General features: G+C 38.4%; 1 protein-coding gene across 1 annotated transcript in view; it reads right to left on the bottom strand.

The window, feature by feature from the left end:
* Positions 1-13394, bottom strand: part of sugct (succinyl-CoA:glutarate-CoA transferase) — a 98051-nt gene that overhangs the window by 40019 nt on the left and 44638 nt on the right. The gene's annotated exons all lie outside the window — the stretch shown is intronic.

Genomic DNA, 13394 nt, shown 5'->3' with positions numbered 1-13394 from the left:
TGTTTTTAACAAAAATGCTCACAAAGTTTTGCCTCATAGGGTGAGGAAATATGTAAATTATTTTACTGTAATAATGAACAGGCAACGAACATTGACAAATTCAAAATAGGCCATAGCTCTATAAACTGTGGCCCCCTACTGGTAGGATATTTTCGTCCAGGTCCTGAGAGCTGCAGTGTCTGTAGTATTTGCTCCAACCATACTCTACACCACCTGATTTCACCAAATATTTTAACACCTTGGTTCCTGAAGCAGTGGCGGCTCCAAATCCAAAAACTGACAGAACCTTAAACTTATTATTGGTCTTTATATTTTTTCAATCATTTCTCTTGATTAACAATACAATGAATTCACAAGATACGTAATACCATCAGATATAGCTAACTGAGTTAACTGAGTAATAAAATTCTTTTCATTTGTATCCATCGCAAAATTGTGCACATTATTTAAAATTATGGATGCATGTATTTTTCGTTCTCCACATCCACACTCGGAAAATATTCATCAGAAAGCTTTGCAATGTGCAGATTGTGTAATTTAAATTATCTTTAAGTGCAGATTTTGTAAATATTATTGAAGGTTGTGCTGAAAGCAAATGCTGTAGTTAACTGTGTGGATATCTTTTTACATTATGTGTATTTAGTGATTAAAACTGATTTTCCTTTCCTTTCAATTTCATCATTTAATCTCTCTAGCATAACGTGAAAAAGAAGCTGTGTATTTACCCACCAATGGATTATTCAGATTGTTAATCAATGAAAATGAAAGAAAATATTAGTGTAAAGAGAAGACTTCTACCCAGCCTATTTTCAGCTCAGCAACCACCACTGTCAGGAAGTAAGCTCATTAGTGAAATCTAGTAGTGTAGTGGGTGGTTGGAGCAAATACCTACAGACACTGTAGCCCACAGGAGGACCTGGAGATTAGTATTGTGGATATTTCTCTGAAGTGGGCAATAGTAAATAGGGTTAAAAATAAAAGGTATTTCACCTATTAACAAAAGAACCTACCATTAAATATGTCACGGGCTAAAGTATTCCACACTGCATTAACTTCAAAGTAAAACATGTATAAACATAGAAAAATGTAATAAAAGAAAATTGGTTAACATAGCCCTTAGTCCAACCAGTAAAATCATAATGGCTAAGCACTGTTAACTTTTTTGTAAATAATATATCTTTTTCCTACTTTGAAAGTACCATCAAATAAAAATACATCCTGCCTGAACAATGCAACAACCAGGAAAGCAGCGACCAGTGAGGCAGCAGGCTACACTTGGCTTTCTGCGTTTTATTTGTGTTCGCCTTGATTCCCTTGAAATTCAATCACTGAAATGTATGCTGAAATCAAACTGCGGCTAAATAACTCAGATCATGCACTGATCCAAACTGCAATTATTAGCTCAGGGAAGTGTCTTATCGGCTTCGAAAACTTTTTTACAATGCTTGTCCGGTATCACGACTCGGACGCCAGCCATCACCAATTTCATAGAAGAAGAATGCAATAAAATAATATGTCAACAAGAAAACAGCTGTTTTATATAAGCTGATACTGATTATTTGAGATTTACAGAAAAAAGTGGCAAAAGCATTGTGGAACAAGACAGATAAAATGAAAAGTGAACCCCAAGCCAAAGTACAATCAAATGTGGAAGATAAGGAATTTTTTTAACTGCAGAGAAAGCTTGAGGATTTATTTAATCCATCTAGAGACAGCACTACACACAACAGAAGCACATTAAGCTGCTTGGCAGAAACATTTTCTGGCTTTGCATGTTCTAGAGTTATGGTAAGTGTTTTATAACCTTATAGGCAATGACAAGTGACCATTAGGAGGTACCCAAAAGCTCAGAAACCAGTTCTGAGTGAATAGCATCTAACTACATTGTATGGAGTTGTTATGGTATGTGTTAAGCATCAGCAATAGTGCGAGAAATCAATTGCATTGCAAAATTGACTTATATGAGTCCATTTCCATCTATTCCTATGCTGATGGACTGGATTAAATGGGTGGAGTTCAATGTATTATCGGGTTCTGAGCTATTGGGTCCAGGTGCTTCGTGATGTCATAGTTTGAGACAAATAAAAGTATTCTGTCCCAATACAACAGCCTGTTTGAGTCAAAGCGAAACATTCCTTTGTCATAGCGATTCATTGTCCGCGTTATCAATAGAGATTTGTAATAGTTAGCTGTAGTCATTTTGCTATTATTATACTATAAATCGGTCAATAGGTGGCACCCACAAGGCACCCACAATAGGTGGCACCCACAAGTTTTTTTGTGTGTGCAAATTCTTGTTAGCTACAACCAACAGGCATGACTCAACACCAAATAATTTCATAAGAACTTGATTGGTCAAAAGGTGGCATGATAAACACTTTCCAAACGGATAAAATGGAAAAAAGGATAAAAAAGGGTATAAAGGCTTAACACTTTGTCCTAGAGAGCTGGAATTTCCAGGACATGTCAGCTCAAGTGAGACAAATCCTTTGTACACTGGTACCTACCACTGATTCACAAGTTGACCCACTCTGTTAATAGCAAAAACTGACTGTGATCACACAGCGTTGTCCTCCTAAACAGATTACAGATTAAAAAACGAACATGCTTTTTGAAATCCACATGTTCACTAGCAAATATACAAAAAACGACAATGATATATTGAAAACTGGGCATACATTAGACGAAAATATTCAGCTGACAATTAGATGAATTGACAAGGAGTCAATATAAGTTGATCAATCTTCATCAGACTAAAGATTTATGATGTCTGGATTTAAAGAAGATCTATTTAAAGCTATGTTTCAACTGACTGATGGAAGGGACTAATAAAGATATAGTATTCTTTCTGAGGCTTTCAACATTGTTTGGACGGTCAGACACTCCATCCCAACAAGCCCCTCCACCTTCCAACATAGTAAACTGTGGAGTGGACTAGTGGATAAGAATCAGGCCTTTAAAGTTCAAAACTGCTATTCCCAAAACATAAGCAATCAGCAATCAAGAAACTGTCTGCGATCATACTGATTTTTATGACCCCCTACACATGGAAATTCAGTTGTCACACCAATCCCACCGCAAATTTGCTGGGAAAAAACGTTAATTTTTGATATATTTGATTCATAAACATGTCAAAAGGTCATGGCCTAACACAAAATCAGCCATACTTACCAACTGCCTGTCCAGTCCTCACAAAACCTTTGTATATATGTCTGTCTATCTTGTCTGTGTTCCATGTTATCTCTGCCATTGTTTTTGCAATGTTTGCTTGGAACCCTACAATTGACCCTTGCAGCTATATTTACTGAGACATTACTTGATAAATTATTGGATGAGCTATACCCGTGTTTACCCACTTTTTCTTCACTGCCTGTAATACCCAGCTTTCTAAATCTCTAGCCTTATTTTCTGACAGACACTCATTATTTATTAAACTGATATGGTCTGTGCACCATTTAAAGAGTCACAGGTGACTTTCTTTATTGTATCCAAGCAGAAATCAGCAGTCCATTTCAGAGATTAACGGCAGGGAAGAAAGACGTCGCACATGTAGAGGTGAGGTGAGGACAGGAGACTGACCCAGATACTGTGAGCTGCTCACGCTGAAATGATATCCTACTGTAAAGTGCTCCTTTAGCTTGAGCACGTCTGGTAGGACACTGGTACTAACTTTCCGCTTTTTCGGTATTACGTTGAAGGCTAAATGTATTCATGGCAGAATTACAAAAGAGGTTTTCACTGTAATCTGGTACTGATTGCTGCTCTTTATTTGAATTCAACATGTTCAACCAGCAATCATTTCAATCCCACCACATACCTTTAAAAAGTATAAGATCTGGTCACCTAAGTTCAAAATTTGTCCTAAAAATATTGATATTCTAAGGACTTGCTTAATTGAAATAGTTACAGGTAAGTATCACTCACATCCATGTAGTCATTCTCAAGTGCCAATCCAGTCCAGCACACCCCAGGCAAGAGTCACAGATTCTCTGACTTTGGACTAATTCACCTGTCATATTCACAGGGTCTCAAATCCCAAGAGAATCATGGGTGACCTCCCTCTATCCATCATTCAAATGACCACTCAAGTTCTGTATGAAATAGTTTTGATTGTTCTCAAAATTCATGATGACCTACTAATTGTGAAAATGTAATAAACGGGGATTAAGCTTTCACTTTATTTTTTACGGGTCATTAGATTTTGTGACAGAGGTTCTGCATTTTGTCCATTGTCTCAATTGGTAGGTGTGCCAAAACTCACATCAGTCCATCAGAAACAACTCTTCCAGCACAGGAGAAAAAGGAAAAACCATCACAGCCAATAGCCCGCAGAGCTCTGGGCTTAAATGTTTCCGAGTTCAGCAGGGCAGCTGTGATTTGTCTTTGAGAGGGAGAGAGGACGTAGGCACAGTCGTGAATGTTCATGTTCTGAGGGCTTTGCTGCTGATTGATCTTAAAGGTAAAATCACCCAAAGCCTGTAGGGATATGGATGATTCACCCCTTTATTACTTCAATCTAATTAGTAGAATAGGGAATGTCATTCCTTCACAGACACCACAGAGGGGGGAAAATGACCGTTCCCTGGTCTTCACTCAGATGATTGAAGAATAAACAACCATACTGGCATGAAAATATTAAACTCCTGCATGTTACACCGAGAAACAGCCACTGTGTTTCTATTCCTGTCTGAAGGACTTTCAGACGGACAAGGAATAGAACAAAAATGCATGTCATCCCCAAGAAGAACTGGTATCGATCACTGCATTGATCTTTGCGGTGTGCACATCCAGCGCCTACGAGTTATTCATCAGACCTGAACATCGGATAAGTTAAGCAAAAGAGTTTCCAGTGCTGCAGAAAAAGCACAATCAAGTAATCACAGGGCTCAGACTATGAATAACATGTGGCTAACAAAGCATGAAGCCACATTACTAGATTTGATTATTAGAGCATGAATGTTCTCAAGTGCTGAGACTCCACTTTAAGAAAACAGTTTGTACTTTGAGGTCCAGACAGGCCTTTTCTGTTACCTCTCTACTGAGCAATTTCTCCTGCATGTATCACCTCCATACCATTATTTCTAAAACAGAATATTGAGGAAATAAAATGTGACAACAGCCAAGGAAATGTGTCAGATGACTGTCACTCCATGCTTCATGTTGAAATTATGTTTCATGATGTCATCCCCAGTGGAAAACTACTAATGGGATTAGTAGACGTGAACGTCTAGTAAATATGTCACAACACACAAAAGGGGGCATCTGTTTATCTCTCCAGAAATATATGGCCGCCCTCCCAGTCCCATAGTCCTGGGCGCCACTGATTGTTTCTCGCTCAATACACATCCGCATCGCTGACCATACCGTCATTCTTCTCTATTCATCCGCATTTTTTTGTGGAGTGCAGTCTGCAGTATGCTTATGTTCTGTTGTGCAATTTCAAATTCCACATATAGGCAGCAAACTACATAAAAGGATTTATGAAACAGGTTTTCGGTTCTCTCAGATTCACATCCATTCTATTTTCTGAGTAAAATCAGTCACTTGCTCACCTTCTGTTAGAAAAGTTACCAACTGTATACACCATGCAATTACCTATAAAATAACATATTAATAATAATAATAATATTTGGCAAAAGCTGGGCAACTACTGTGTAACTTCTATGCAAATACTCATTGTTTCATTCACAATACATTAAATAGATTTATTTGCAATCAGGTCTAGGGCTGGGTCTCGGTTATTAGACTACCTGTCAGATTACCAGAGTGGGTTGGAAGTGATGGTTGGGGAAGACTGAGGGTCATTCAGAAAGCCTGTGTAACTATATAACGTTTTCACATGCCATTTTCACAACATTACACCAACATGTAGATGCATAGTAGGTACATGCTGCTTACATCCTGACTACAATGTGTGTACACTAAATACAGTAAATCCCCTGATTAGAGTGTTACAAAGACCTAAGACTTTATACTCTACATAACTCACACATTAGTGATGGAAGGTTCTTGGGTGGCATATTCAGTTAAATCACTAGTGCTTGAAGCAGTAATATTTCTCTTGGTCTGGAATGAAATCCTGATGCCAGTGCAGACAATAACTGGGACTCGTGCATGACATGTGATTGGCCCTTAGTGTCACCCGACTCACCGCACAATAGTGACTCCTTGGACCGATCCAGCACTTGAGAACTGTCGGCACCAGCTGAAATAGCTGTGCGACCTACAGGCCACAATAACTACGCAACTCAACTGTGGGTTTGCAGAGTCAAATACGCAGTCGCTGGCCGTGTGTGTTTTGCGAGACTAGCGTGTGTCTTCAAAAACGGCCAAAGGACATAGCAGCAATTGGTCATTCAAAATTGTGAGAAATATTTTAAAAATTAATTTAAAAAAATGAAAACTAATTTATTGTTTCTAATCAATAGCTATATAGACATAATTAATGCCCCATTATTAAAGTATAGAGAAAAGGACAAATGAATTCCTGTTCCTAGCTGCACTACTGAAAGGGAATATCCGGACAAAGCCTTTGTGTCTGGCAGAGAAACTAATATCTTTTCCCATTGTCCATTCCCAAGTGCAGATGCACTCACCTGACAAGCTTAAGTGCTCTGGAGTTCTTGACAGATGCATGCTTCAGCCCAGGAACTTTTGGCAAAAGGGGACAGAACTGAGAATTAAAGATGGTGACTGATTTGTCTGAAAATGTGCTCTTCTCATAGAATACTCCACTCTGACTTTTTACCCTCATTGCTTGACAGTGAAATTTCCCACTGGCCATTACAACAAAGTCTCAAGAAAGGTCAGCTAAGTAAAATGTTGACATTTTAACAAGTTAAATGTTTTTGAGAATTCAAAGTGTGTGGGAGAACTTTAATGGATTCGCATTAAGTTAAACCAGACGTTCGATAACACAGAGCTATCTGCGGGTTCCCACTGTAATTCAAGACTTCAATGACTCCACATCCCCACCGAAAGCTGTCAAATGTAATGAAAGACTTAAATCATCCAACAGTCACTGTTATCAAGACCGTATTCCTTCTAAACCTTCCAGTTCATTTCACACTTCATAGATTTTCAACAGCAACAGAAGACAAAAACCTATACTTGAGTGACACAATCTGAAATATAAACAACACAATAAAAGTATACTACTTGTGCACAAGCATTTTACAATGGGGCAAATAACAGAGACTACAAACAGCCTGAGACATCACTGTTATTTTAGATTCTGCTAAATCCTAGTTTGTAACAGTTCACAATAGTGCAGGGGAAAATATACAAATGCACCTACACACAAACAAATACACAGGAACATGTAGCCTGACCATGCATATTAAAGCAAATATGTGCAGACATAAAGATACAAACACACACGTGCATACACTCACACGCACAAACACAAATGGACTCATGGTAGCATAACACATACAGGTACTGGTGTTGATCCAGGGCTCGCAATTAAATACATGAGACAGCAGTGCTCACAACTGTTACTGGATCATGGCCCAGCCATGCTCCACAAAATAGTGGACTGAGAAAACTTAATTATAAAGTCTTAATTATAAAGTCATATAATGTTATGTAAAATGGTGTTACTGAATGGCAAACGTTTTCAGAAAAACACATTCTAAGATTAATTTACTCAAATACTAATAATACTTAAATTTAAAATACAAATAAAAATAATATTTATCAAATTGTCCACCAAGAAAGTACTTTATAGTTTCTGCCATTTTTATTTTAAAAATCACCATCAATCACTTTAAGGCCACAATCCCTCCCTTGTAAGTCATGAGTTTTTGCGCATCGTTAAGATTACCAGCAGCAGTAAGGAATCTGAGTAGTGTGTAGTCTAAACAGAAGTCGCACATCTCAGTGACAGCTAGAACAAAAGAGACCTCTATAGGCAAAACCATAAATTGCATGCATCTTCCCCCATTGTATTGTATGTTAAGGACATTCAGAGTATCACAATCCCCAGCACCAATAACCACCTGATATGCAGACGGAATGCACACCAGTGGGGATGAATTCAAACACATTTTACAAATAAATGCGAGGAGAGGAGATTTGGGGTATCATTGTAACATCATCATCATCATCATCATCATCTTCTTCTTCTTCTTCATCATCACCATCACCATACAAAGACAAAGGTCTACACTCAGTTATGTATCCTTTCAAGTTCATTTAAATGAATGATGTTCCCACATTATTGTTAACTCAGTTTCAATAACTTACTAACATTTGTAGATCAGAAAATAAATATACATATATATATATATATATATATATATATATATATATATATATATATATATATATATTACAAACAAAAATGTATAACTTCCATATCTCTACAAGAGTGGCTGAAATTTTTACCTTCAGTTTTGGCCTTTCTTTTTCATGCACGCAGCACATGTTCAATGTTAATTCAACTCTAAGAGAGGTTAAGAGTCCAATGTGGACAATATGCACTATATCAGAGTAAAATTCATTCAAAGAGGCATTTAACATTATACTGAAAAGATCCTTGCATTTCAGTATCACAAATGCTGCAAACTGGAAATCTATGGAGGGACAGATATATCTACAGAACAGAGACACTTTGCAGTAGTAGATCAATGTGATCCCCATGTGTGCCAAAATTCCTAATATCTACAGTTCACTCACTTCACATAAAACAGCTGGAGCTCTTTCCCACATCTATAACCATCCAGCCAAAATCCCTGGCATGGATCCAACTCAGGTTTGACTCAAAACACCAGTGAAAACGAGGCTGACAATCTTAAGAGGCTGCAATATCTCTCTCTCTCTCTCTCTCTCACATACACACAAACACACACACTCACACACACCTGTGACAATATGCGTATGAGACTGATTCCCTATTTTGAAGTCTGACAAGTGGAAAGTATGCTGCCAGTAAATGCAAAAAAAAGAAGAAAAGAAGGAGAAAACGAACCAGTAAACGTAACAGATGTTTGTTGGAAGGGCTGAATATGAAAAAAATAATAAGCAATGTCAAGGACAGGGGCTACAAGTCATCTAAGACAAGTCCCATTCTAATGGAGGTCAACTTCACCGAAGCTAGTACAATTCACATAGGTGCCCTCTGAAACATCTTCATGCTTTCTCATACAATTATTGCTGAATATGTATGGCGAATTTGTCTATTCAATTGGCACACAGATTTGCAGTGGTGTAAGGAACCTCTGCTCTCACTTCTCATTCCGAAGCTCTTCCCAGAAGAACTGATTAGTCCACATTGCTAGACTGTGTTGGTTTCATCTTGACTGCTGGTTCACTGCTAGTCTGATGCACAGGATACCGTTTCTTACTAGGTAACCTTTAGTGATAGGAAAATGGTGAAATTGCTGGGTTGAGTGGCTTGTTTTCATCATTAATTATTTTTTATTATTAATTATTTTTTTTTTTTTTTGCATACAGTAACATTTCAACATGAGGCGGGCACGGTGGCATAGTGGTTAGCACTGTCGCTTGAGTTGGTCCCCGGGCGCTGCACTGTGGCTGCCCACTGCTCCTAAGTAACTAGGATGGGTCAAATGCAGAGGACAAATTACCCCACGGGGTTCAATAGAAAGTATATCTTAATTTACGAATGTTTACCGGGAAAGGTAAATAATCTAACTGTATACATGCATTGCAAGTAAAAGAATCGGATTTGATAAGACCGTCTGCTAAATGTAATGTAAACTCAGTCTTTTATTTATAGCATTAAGTGAACATCTTCCCCTGTATAACACCATTTACACTGTGTAGAGAGCGGCGTCTTTCAAGATGTCAATGCACCTCCACAGAGAAATGGTTTGAGCCGCATAATGGCTTTCTGAGCCAGCTGCTCTCAAACCAACTGCGCATTTATTGGGTGGTGTGGACAGAGCCTGTGACAGAAATTTCCACTTCCATCTAAGTCACTTTCTGAGGGAGAGTGGTGTTGCATTCTTCCAGCAGAATTCCAGACACCGATAGGGTAGAGCCTATGCTACTGGCCACACAGGTGGCACAAAACATTTCAGTGATTTAAACTGCTGCTTCCATATTTGTATTCAATATCACATACTCAAGAAGCTAGAATAAGTCAGCTGGTTAATACTATGGCCAAAAAGGTAACAACTACTTGAGCTAGCTATGAAATATGTCCAACACCATTAAAAAGAAATATTTGATTGTTGATTAGATTTCACAAAAGTGAAATATTAATATTTTGAACAATGAAGATCAAATTGATTAATTTTAACTAAAAACAAGTGTGGTACAGTTGAATTTGAGGGACTGGTGAAAATAACAACAATAGACTATGCTGAGCTTGAAAAAGACATTGTTGGTGGAACCAAGCCCTGGAAACTATGGCATGGAATGATATTACAGCATTTAATTAGTGAACTGGCAGGCAACATTGCTAACTGCTAAAAATAACCAATGATGTTTACCACGACTATCTCTCTTACAATATTCTTAAAACAAAATATTTTTATATTACTGCTCAGTCAGACATTGTGATGGCAAGACCAAGCCTTCCACGAGGTACTGACTATTGCACAAAACCCAGCTGCAATATTGCTTCTTCTACGTAAAAAAATCTAAATCGTTGGATCCATTCACAGCCATCTACTCCACATCAAGCTTTGATACCTTGCAGAGCTTCAATGTTCCTTCATGACAAATCTCAGCAGGTAAGTGACCTCTGGTGTAATCACCTCAGAGACCTGTGACTTAATTGATATCATTACTGTTATAATGACTGCCTACTGTATGGGGCCATTCACTTATCAATCGCCAGTTCACACTAAGGGCCTCATTATCTCTTCTCCAGAAACTGCTATCCTATGCATGCGTTCTCCCCTTGACAACCTTTCCAGAGATTTCTATTACATTTTCTTCATTATTATCTTGCCTGGCGGGGGACAGGAAGTACACCCAATAAATCACCTCACTCTGTTCTCAATAGGAGACGCTCCTTCGCTCTCTATGAACTGGTATATCCTTCCCCACTCCCACACAACCCTGGTTTATTACAGTGTCTGGATGTGAAACAGGAAGCTGAGTTCTCCAAGAGGATATCTAGCATTAGCCCCGCGGTTGGAAAAGAGAAGACAGTTGCCAAGAGAACCAAGGAACGGCAGCTGAGGAACTCCACCTGCAGCTCATCTCAAGGCCGTCCGCACAGCTGTGCGAATCTCTGCCAGCACCACGGATCATTAAAAGGGCTCTCTCAACAAACGTGAGCGGGAGAAGGATGGGAAGCCAGCAAAAATAGCATCTGGTGGAAAAAGCACAAAGGGCATTTTGAAGCCGCTTCATCTCAAGAGGAAAAACATTTGCAAACTTGCATGCGTCTTTCAACTCCCACCTCAAGCCCCTGCCTTGACATATACAGAGCCATGAAGACGCACAAACTCTGCTTGCAGTGCAGATTCACCAGTCTCACACAGGTCCCCGGGGACCTCACTGGGTTCATGGACCAGTTGGAGAAATAAATGCTTTTGCTGCAGAAGGCACAAACTATTCCAGATCAGAGAATCATCACAACACAACTTATTTTCTCTTAAAGTCATCCCCCGAACTATACATGTTCACAGGGGAAAAGGTTCCTAAAAATTCTATTTGATTCTAAATATTAACTAAAAGCTAATTATTCCTAAGATATTTAGTCATTTCCCTTCTCTTCTAACTCCAGTGACAAATCCTTGTTAGGTTTTATAGGCCTCAACCAAGTTCAGGGGTTTTATTTTGACCAACGTTCCACATAAATTCCCATAGACAGAGCTTGCTTTTTACATTGTTCCTTCTTGACAACGTCAAATTTTTAAAAAATTGTAAAGCATGAAAATAAGTATGCAGAGGGTGTCAAACCATTCTGTAATAGGGTAGAGAGAGCCCTGGAAACTTAAATCCTCCCTCCCACTGCAATGCCATAGTCAATTATGCATCACCCCATGTGACTTCCAGCCACTCAGCACTGACCGGGTCAGGCTGTGATTCCACAGTGGGCAGAATTACAACATTGGGAACCAGTACTGTCACTGGGGAGTCCCAAATTCCTTGATTGTCACCAGGGCCTGAGGCATGTCAAGGACATGTCATGATTTATTCACAATATGACACAAAAGAAAATTAATAAAACATTTAAACTGTACATACTTTGTTCAAGATTTTGAACAAACTTTACAACAAAACCTCACACATATATGACCCTCACACTTCTAGACTGACTGGTTAACCAAATGGTGCTATGAAATTGGAAGTAAAGATACATACATAAATCTGATTAATATGACTTATTGGTTAAAATAAGGGTCACAAAATGAGATTAGCCTATTTAAAACTAAATGATTCCATGAACAAAGATTTCAAAATCTTTACATAGCTGTATTTTGGCCTCACAAGTAACAATAATTTCAGAACTACCTGCTTTCCCAATGAGTTTCTATCTGAGGTTCTCCTGTGAATTTCTTCTGATGCACAAACTGCTCATTAAAAACATTTGAAAAATATTCAATACTTTAATACTAAATTAAATCATTCATAAATCTACTGTGTAGATTAAGGATATAATTTTGAAGTTTGCAGGTTCAAATTCCAGGAAGTGCAATACCTTGCATCCTCGATCAAGGTATCTAACCTGAATAGATTCAGTAAATATCCAAATGTACAAACAGAGAAATTCAATAATAAACACCAACAACAGACACTGCTGCTTGTGGTCATAATCAGACTGTTTACAAAACTGACTTTTACCCTATTCTCACAAATTACCCTAACCTTTATTCAGCCTCAGAACTGATGTATTCAGGAAGCCAAAGATACCAGAAGTTTTATTCTTGGGTTCTTTTATCATCTGTTTTCATCCAGGACACGTTGCATATGGTATAGTGTATTCATTTACCAGACACTTTAATTCCCATTGAGGTATTCATTTCCTACAAACAGCTGTTCACACTAATTGAGGGTGACTGCTGGAGTGTCAGATGGGTGGAAAGACTCATTAGTATAATCCCCCCCATTTCTTAACTATCTCCATCTCCTGTCTCCTTCTGAAAATCCTGAGAACCTGAATTCCAGGGAGATGCAAGACAAATGATCTTCTCAGGCCAGGACAGCCTTCTGCTTGATGACTCAGAGAGGGGTGCGGCTGTAGTAAAAAGTTGTTTTTTGTGGCTATCCTTAGATTTTCATCTTTCCCCATCATAAATGTTACTACTTCCCCCTTACTATAAATGTTACTGTGATATTATTTGCATAATTATATTGTAAAAACACACAAGGTTGTACAGTACCCTTACAGTAAAATCACATATCCAAGAACAAATAATTAGTAATAGTATGGTATCTGCTGCTCGAAGTGCCTCACACCACACCCCCAC

This window comes from Anguilla anguilla, chromosome 4 (genome assembly GCF_013347855.1).
Source record: "Anguilla anguilla isolate fAngAng1 chromosome 4, fAngAng1.pri, whole genome shotgun sequence".
NCBI lineage: Eukaryota > Metazoa > Chordata > Actinopteri > Anguilliformes > Anguillidae > Anguilla > Anguilla anguilla.
Note: the sequence above shows the minus strand (reverse complement) of the source record. Positions and strands in the feature narration are given on the sequence as shown.